This window comes from Meriones unguiculatus, chromosome 11 (genome assembly GCF_030254825.1).
Source record: "Meriones unguiculatus strain TT.TT164.6M chromosome 11, Bangor_MerUng_6.1, whole genome shotgun sequence".
NCBI lineage: Eukaryota > Metazoa > Chordata > Mammalia > Rodentia > Muridae > Meriones > Meriones unguiculatus.
In genome coordinates, this window is record NC_083359.1 from 42719241 (window position 1) to 42727607 (window position 8367).

Sequence of the window (8367 nt, forward strand, 5' to 3'; positions counted from 1 at the left end):
ATCTAGTCTTTATCTTCACATCTTTATGCCCTGGCCTCTCTGGGCCTCCATACCAAGGGACACTCTTGATGCATGTGTGGCCTCAGTGGCTTTCCTTGGCTGTGAAGGGAGATTCCACAACCTCTTTCTTGTATCCTTGACTGTAAAGCCAGAAACCCATGGCCAAAGCTGCCAAGTCCTGCTGCTTGATGGGGCTGGAACTTTTTCCCCTTGTTCAGTTACATCTGCACCAGCTTTCTGTTGCTGAGGGTTCCTTCCACTGCTTATGCTTCCTTTTAATTACTTTTCACAATTTAGAATTTGTTTAGCTTGGTGGGACTTGCCCCAAGGCACCACTTATTTATTCCATTTAGCACCAGGCTTTTCTTTAATTTTTTTAAATCTCCTTGAGCACTGGGCTTGGCTCCAACACTACACTTCCTGGTGCTCTTAATCTCCTCAAGCTGTACATTTTGTATTTTTCCTTGCCTAGCTTTCTCCTTCTCATCTATATCTTCATAAGAATGACTACTAATAACCACATGACACAGTCAATACTATGCAATCTTGAAATCTCCTTTGAAAATACTATTAATCCAAAACTCTTCAACTTAGCCTCAGACAGATTTTTTGGACAAGGGAGGAAAGCAGTCATGTTCTTCACCAAAATATCATAAGAATGGTTTCTAGGCCACCTACTAATGTTCTTCTCCTTTGAAACCTCTTGGCCTAGGCCCCCACAGTTCCAATCACCCTCAGCACCATTGTCTTTCATGCTCCTATTAGCATGGCCCATTAAGCCTCACATAAGGCGTTCCACTGCTTTCCTAATCCAAAGTCCACATTCCATCAACAAACAGCATGTCGGGCTTGCCACATCAATACCCTACTCCTGGTATCAATTTCTGTCTTAGTCAGTGTTCTAACTGACTATGGAAACCCTTATAAAAGAAGCATTTAATTGAGGCTTACAGTTTCAGAGGCTTAGTCCATTATCATCATGGTGGGGAGTATGATGGCATGTAGGCAGACATGGTACTAGAGCAACAGAGTTCTGAAAGCAGCAGGAAGTGAGAGGCACTGGGTCTGGCTTGGGCTTCTGAAACCTCCAAGCCCATTTCCTGTTACAAACTTCCTCCAATTCCACACCTCCCAATCCTTAAGTGATGCCACTCCCTGATGACTAAGCATTCAAATATATGTGTCTGTGGGGATCGTTCTTATTTACCACAGGATGCTTGTGTTAGGATTATAAAAACTGTTTTCTGTGTTCAGTCAGCATGCCAGACAATCTTGGCTGGGTATGTCCAGTTTTGCAAAGTCACAAACTACCTTGCTTTTGCTATGTTAAGTCTCCAGTGCTCTAATTATGAAGTGAGAGACCATGATTCTCACAGCAGCACTTCTCTAGGAAAAGCAACAACCCTAGAGGACATGCTTCTATCATTCTCTTATGCATCTCCTCTTTTCTTGTTACCCACAATTAAATCTATATGAAAAGTTTTTCTTTTTTCCTATTTATTTATTTATTTAATTTATTTATGTAGGTATTTTAAAGACAAGGTTTCTTTGTGTAGTGTTGGCTGCCCCTCTGTCTTCTGAGTGCTAGATCTAAAGGCATGAGTCACCACTGCTTGGCTTTAAAAGTTTTCTTTTCTTTTTTGGGGGTGGTGGTAGTGGTGGTGTTGAGACAGGGTTTCTCTGTGTAATAACTGTGGCTATCCTAGGCTTGCTTTGTAGCCTCAAACTCAGGGGTCTTCCTGCCTCTGGGATTCCTGTGGGGATTAAAGGTGTGTACCACCATGCCTGGCTTTAAAAAGTTTTTTTTTTTTTTAATAAATTTCAACTCTTATTGATTCATCTTGAAATTCTTTTCAAGAATCCTAGCTGGCCTTATCTGTTTTTGTTTTTGTTTGTTTGTTTTGTTTTTTGAGACTGTGTAGCCTCGGGGGTCCTCGAACTCACAGAGATCTGCCTGCCTCTGCCTCACTGAGTGCTGGGATTAAAGGCAAGCACCGATGTGTGTTTCTTGTATGCAGCAGAATATTGGATCCCAATTTTGCATTCATTGTTAGCCTGTGTCTGTTTATTGGGGAATTGAGTCCATTGATGTTGAGTGATATTAATGACCAATGATTGTTAATTCCTGTTATTTTGATACTGGTGGTATTAGTGTGTGTGTGTTCTTCCCTCCCCCCCCCTTTTATGGTGTGGAATTATTTTTTTCTGTGTTATCTTGGGTATAGTTAACCTTTTTTGGTTGGAGTTTTCCTTCTAGTATTTTCTGTAGAGCTGAATTTGTGGATAGATATTGTTTAAATTTGCTTTTGTCTTGGAATATCTTGTTCCCCCCCCCCCCATCTATGATGACTGAAAGCTTTTCTGGATATGGTAGTCTGGGCTGATGTCTGTGTTTTCTTAGGGTCTGTGTGACATCTGTTCAGGCCCTTCTAGCTTTCATAGTCTCTGTTGAGAAGTCAGGTGTGGTTCTGATAGGTCTGCCTTTATATGTTACTTGGCTTTTTTCCCTTGCAACTTTCAATATTTTTTCTTTGTTTTGCACATTTAGTGTTTTGATTATTATGTGGCAGGAGGATTTTCTTTTTCAGTCTAATCTATTTGGTGTTCTGTAGGCCTCTTGTATGTTTATGGTCATCTCTTGTTTTAGGTTGGAGGAATTTTCTTCTGTGATTTTGTTGGAGATATTTTCTGGGTCTTGGAGCCAGGAAGCTTCTCTTTCTTCTATTCCTATTTTTCTTAGGTTTCATCTTTTCATAGTGTCCTTGACTTCTTGGATGTTTTGTGTCAGGAATTTTTTGATCTACGATTTTCTTTGACAGATGTATTGATTTCTTCAATTGTATCTTCTACGCTTGAGATTCTTTCCTTCATTCTGTTGGTGATGCTTACCTCTATAGTTCCTATTTTCTTCCCTAAGTTTTCCATCTCCAGGGTTTCCTTGGTTTGTTTTTTCTTTATTGCTTCTACTTTCATTTTCAGGTTTTGAACAGTTTTATTCATTTCCTTTACCTGTTTGTGTTTTCCTGTATTTCTTTAAGGGATTTATTAATTTACTCCTTAATGGCCTCTGTCATCCTTTATAAGGTTGGACTTAAGGTCATCCTCTTGTACTTTGGCTGTGTTAGAATATCCAGGGTTTGCTGTGATGGGACAGCTAGGCTCTAGTGATACCACATTGCCCTGGACCTTGTTGACTTGGAGACTGAAGGGGCCACCTTGTAGTCAGGTGGGATTTTCAGTGGAGGAAGGGGATACCAACCCACCTACAAAACCTTCGATCTAAAATCTTCCCTGCCTACAGAATGTGCAAGGATAAAGATGGAGCAGAGAAAGAGAGAATGACCAACCAATGATGGGCCCAACCTGAGACTCACCCCATTGAAGAAAGCCAACCCTTGACGCTATTAATGATACTCTGCTATGCTTGCAGACAGAAGCCTAGCATGACTGTCCTCTGAGAGCCTCCACCCAGAATGAAACAGATGCTGACACTCACGGTCAAACATTAGGAGGACCTGAGTGAGTCTTGTGGAGGAGTGTAGGGAAGGATAGAAGGTCCTGGAGAGGACAAAAGCCCCTGAAGAAGACCAATAGTGTCAACTAACCTAGATCCATAGGGGTTTACAGAGACTGAAGTACAACCAAAGGGCATTCATAACCTGGACATAGGCCCACGACATATATGTAACTGATGGGCAGCTTGGTCCTCATGTGGGTCCCTAGCAACAAGGGGAGCGGGAGTCATATCTGACATGGACTTGGTTGCCTGATTTTGGGACCATTTTCCCCTAGCTGGGCTTCCTTGACTGGCAACAATAAAAGGGGGTGTACTATGTCCTGATGTGACTTGATGGCCCAGGGTGGGTTTGTAAGGGGAAGGGTCCCTTTTCTGAGGAGAAGAGGAGGGGGGAAAGGGAAAGAGGATAGGATGATAGAACTGGGAGGAAAAGAGACAGGAGGGTATGATTCTGCTGTGATGTAAAATGAAGAAATGAATACATTTATTAAAACAAAAATGATGTGCGCTGCCAGGCCCAGCTCCTAGCTTTATCTGAAAAGTTTCTGAAGAGAGCTACGTCTACCTCAGCTTCTCATAGGCTGCAGCTGCCCCACAGTCCATGTAGTCTATCTAGCCAGGGAGCCTCGAGGGACCTGAGGAGTGACCACTCTGCCCAGGGTATTATAAAAAAAAAAAGTGTGTTAGGCTATATTTATTAGCCCTAAAATTATCACAGCAATATTATTCAACCCGCTATCACAAATAATAAGACATAGACACCGATTAGATTTATAATTGCCTTATTTATCTTGGGCCAGGCAGATATTTAATTTACACTGTCTCAATAACCTCATCCATCTCCTAGTCCCCATCCAATGCCATCCACCTTAATCCTCCTCATCTGGTCTACTTTCCATCCATAATCCCATGGTACTTGCTTATATTCTTCATCTGGGCCTTTTCACACCATTATTGGAGTCCTTCCTCTCAGCCCTCGTGTTTTTTTCTTCACACTTCCCCATCTTGGAGTCCTCCTTCCTCTTCTCTTCCCATCCATCCATTGTCTGGTTCCTGTGATTCTCTTGAACCCAAAGGCCTGGGAACCTTAGCCACACCTACCCCGTTCTGCCTTGCCCAGGTATAGGCTGTTTAATCAACCAATCAGATATAATGACTTAGGCAGTTTTACACAAGGATACGTTTACATGAGAATGTGCTCTTCTGAGTAGAGACAGGATCTTGGGAGCCAGTAATTAACACTAGTACCAGTTCAAACCCCAACACCAGGTGGGTCTGCTTTTCCCTCACATTACCCTTTGAGATAGTTGATATTGACTGCTGACTTGATAGGATCTAGAATCACCTGGGAAACAATCTACTGGGTATCTTTTTGAGGGAGTTTCTAGATTTTGTTAACTGGTTGTGAAGACACACCCAAGCTGCAGGCTGCACCATCCCATGGGTTGGGATCCTGGGATCCTGGATTGAATAAAAAGGAGAAAGTGAGTTGGGCTCCAGGATTCATAGCTCTCTGCTTTCTGACTGTGGACACAATATGGCCAGCTGCCTCCTACTGCCACGCTTTTCTCACTGTCATGGACTATACCATATGAGCCAGGGCAAATGCTTTCTTCTTTACATTGCTTTTCTCAAGTGTTGAGGGCAGTGATTGATATCTCCAGAGCTTTCTTTTCTTCTGAAAGCCACAGCCTCCTTCTCTGCCTCCAATACTTTCTTTCTTTGTTTTTGAGACTGGGCTTACCCCCCTTCCTCCCATAACCCAAGCTGAAGGGAAACTCACAATGTAGCTCAAGTTTTTTTTTTTCCCCTTAAGGATGTATTTATTATTTATACAGTACTCTGCCTGAATGTATGCCTACACACAGAAGAGGGCACCAGATGTCATTATAGATGGTTATGAGCTACCACGTGATTACTGGGAATTGAACTCAGGATTTTTGGAAGCATAGACAGTGCTTTGAACTGCTGAGCCATCTCTCCATCCCCAAAACATACTATCTAATGGTGTGGACTTGATTTTTTTTAATCTGTGAAAATCAAGGTCATGGACCATCATGAAAAACAAATAAGAATCAAAGCAAAGACTCATGACCAAACCTTTGGCAGAGTACAGGGAATCATAAGAAAGAAGGGGAGTTAGTCTGATGGGGAAAGGATAGGAGCTCCACAAGGACCAAATATATCTGGGCACAGGGTCTTTTCTGAGACTGACATTCAACCAAGGACCATGTATGGACATAACCTAGAACCTCCACTCAGATGTAGCCTGTGGTAGCTCAGTAACCAATTGGTTTCCCAAAGTGAGGGGAACAGGGACTATTTCTAACAGGAACTCGATGACTGGCTCTTTGGTCTCCCCACCCCCGAAGGGAGGAGCCGTCCTGTTAGGCCACAGAGGAGGGCTTTGCAGCCAGTCCTGAAGATACCTGATAAAACAGGATCAGATGAATGGGGAGGAGGTCCCCCCTATCAGTGGACTTGGAAAGGGGCACGGTGGAGATGAGGGAGGGAGGGAGGGAGGGACTGGGAGGGAATGAGGGATCGGGACACGGCTGGGATACAGAGTTAATAAAATGTAACTGATAAAAAAAAATAAAAGAAAAAAAAAAGAAAAACAAATAAGAAGAGTGTTATATCCTGTCTTGAGCCCTGGGGACACTGGGACTCTTGTCCAGGGGTGGCCCCTGGGCTCCAGGCATGCTTCAGAAGAGATGGAGCAGCTCCCACCAGAGGCTCTGGGGCACAGGAGTGTCACCGTATGCTCTCACTGTTTCTCAGCAAGAGCATGGCTGCCACAGCATGAAGACTGTCAGGCGGCACTCCACAGACTCCACTGTGGCTGCTTTGGGACCCAAACTCTCCGATGGGAGATTTTTCTTCTTCACATGAGATTTCAGAAAGTCAGTACATGGGGCTGGAGTGATGGCTCAGCAGTTAGGAAATGGTACTGCTCTTACAGAGGACCTGAACTGGGTTCCCAGCACCCACATCTGGTGGCTCACAGCTGTCACTAGCTCCAGCTCTGAGGAATCCAACATCTCCTTCTGGCCTCCACAGGCAGCTGCACTTACGTTTCAGACACAGTTCGAAAGCAAAGAAATTTTTCTAAATTCACTATGTGAAGGCATGTTTTAGCCAACCTTTGCCATCAAGGAAATGCAGATTGGAAAGCTCCTGAGGTTCCATCTCAGTGCAGACAGCAGGCCTTCGCCAGGAGTTTTATATGGCCAATAAAGAGTAGTGAAGGTATGTTTATGGAGACTATTAAGAACAATGAGTAAGATCTATGTGCGCTACATGTGTGCATAGAGAGGCTTGGTTCCCAGCACCTACATAGCAGTTCACAACTATTCATAACTCCACTTTCAGAGGATGCAGCGCCCTCTTCTGACCTCTGCAGGCACACAATGCAATGTGTACATGCAGGCAAACACATTCACACACACAGGATAAAAAACAAAATAAAACAAAACACTCTCATAATAAAATGCAGTGATCCTCTGACTTTGTGTAACCAATACATGCAAATAAAGATCTATGTTTTTTAACTGTCTTATTTCATTTTATCTTTTTCTGTTTTTTATTTCATTTATCTAGTTAGTTTAAAAAGATTTATTTGTGGGATGGAGAGATGGCTCAGAAGTTATGAGCGTTGCCTGCTCTTCCAGAGCTCCTGAGTTTAATTCCCAGCAACCACATGGTGGCTCATAACTATCTGTAGTGAGATCTGGTGCCCTCTTCTGGCCTGCTGGCTATGTGTGTGTGTGTGTGTGTGTGCATGAGTGAGCTCACAGGTATCTCTGCTTGTGTATATACCAGGCAGAGAGGGCGCTGAGCATCTCCCTTTGTAACTCGGCTGCCTATTCTTTCTCCCCCTAAACTTGAGGCTCCTGTTTTCCCTGATAAGTTGGAAGCCAGCAGCCTTAGCTATCCTCTTGTCCCTGTCCCCGCAAAGCTGAGATTATAGGCTTGGAGGTGACCCCTAGCTTGTTACATGGGTGTAGGATCTGAACTCCCATCCTCATGACTACAAGCAAGAGCTCTTAGCCGTTGAACCGTTTCTATAGCTCCATACTTTTTTGAGATCTGGTCTTAAGCTGTGCAGGCTGGTCTCTATGGAGGTAAGGATGACCTTGACCTTGAGCTCCTGATCTTTCTGTTACTCCTCCAAAGTGCTAGGGTTACAGGTATGTGGTATCATGCCTGGCTCCTCTCTTTTATATTTGAAATGTTGTATTCAACATGCATGCACCCCCCTCTCTCTCTCTTTCTTTCTTTTTGAGACAAGGTTTCTCTGGGTACTGGACTCACTTTGTAGACCAGGTTGGCTTTGAACTCACAGAGATCTGCCTGCCTCTGCCTTCCTGAGTGGTGGGATTACAGGCATGGGCCCTGAGCCTGGCTCAATATGCATGCATCTTAAGAAATGAAAAAGATAAGCATTTAAAAAAAACAAAATTTCTCACAGGGAGGCACCTCTGTTAAACATAGCATGATCAGCCAGAGGCCCTATAGGTTCTTTCCTTCTACCAATAAAGATCAGTTTCCATGTGTATCCATGATCTCGTGTGTACACTCCTCATGGAATGGCCTCTTTCCTCAACATAACTAGGAAATTCATCCAAATTATTTTTATTTAATTAGTGTGTGTGTGTTCTCTGTGTTACAGCCTAAGTGTCATAGAATATTGGTTCTCTTCTCTGCTTCCATCCTGTGGGTTCCTGAGATAGAACTCTTGTCTTGGTATCAAGTACCTTTACCTGAAGACATTTCTCAACAGCCTCTCATCCAAAATTTTACCTCATTTGTTAGATTATTAAAGCAGCTGTGGAGAGACGGAAAGAAGG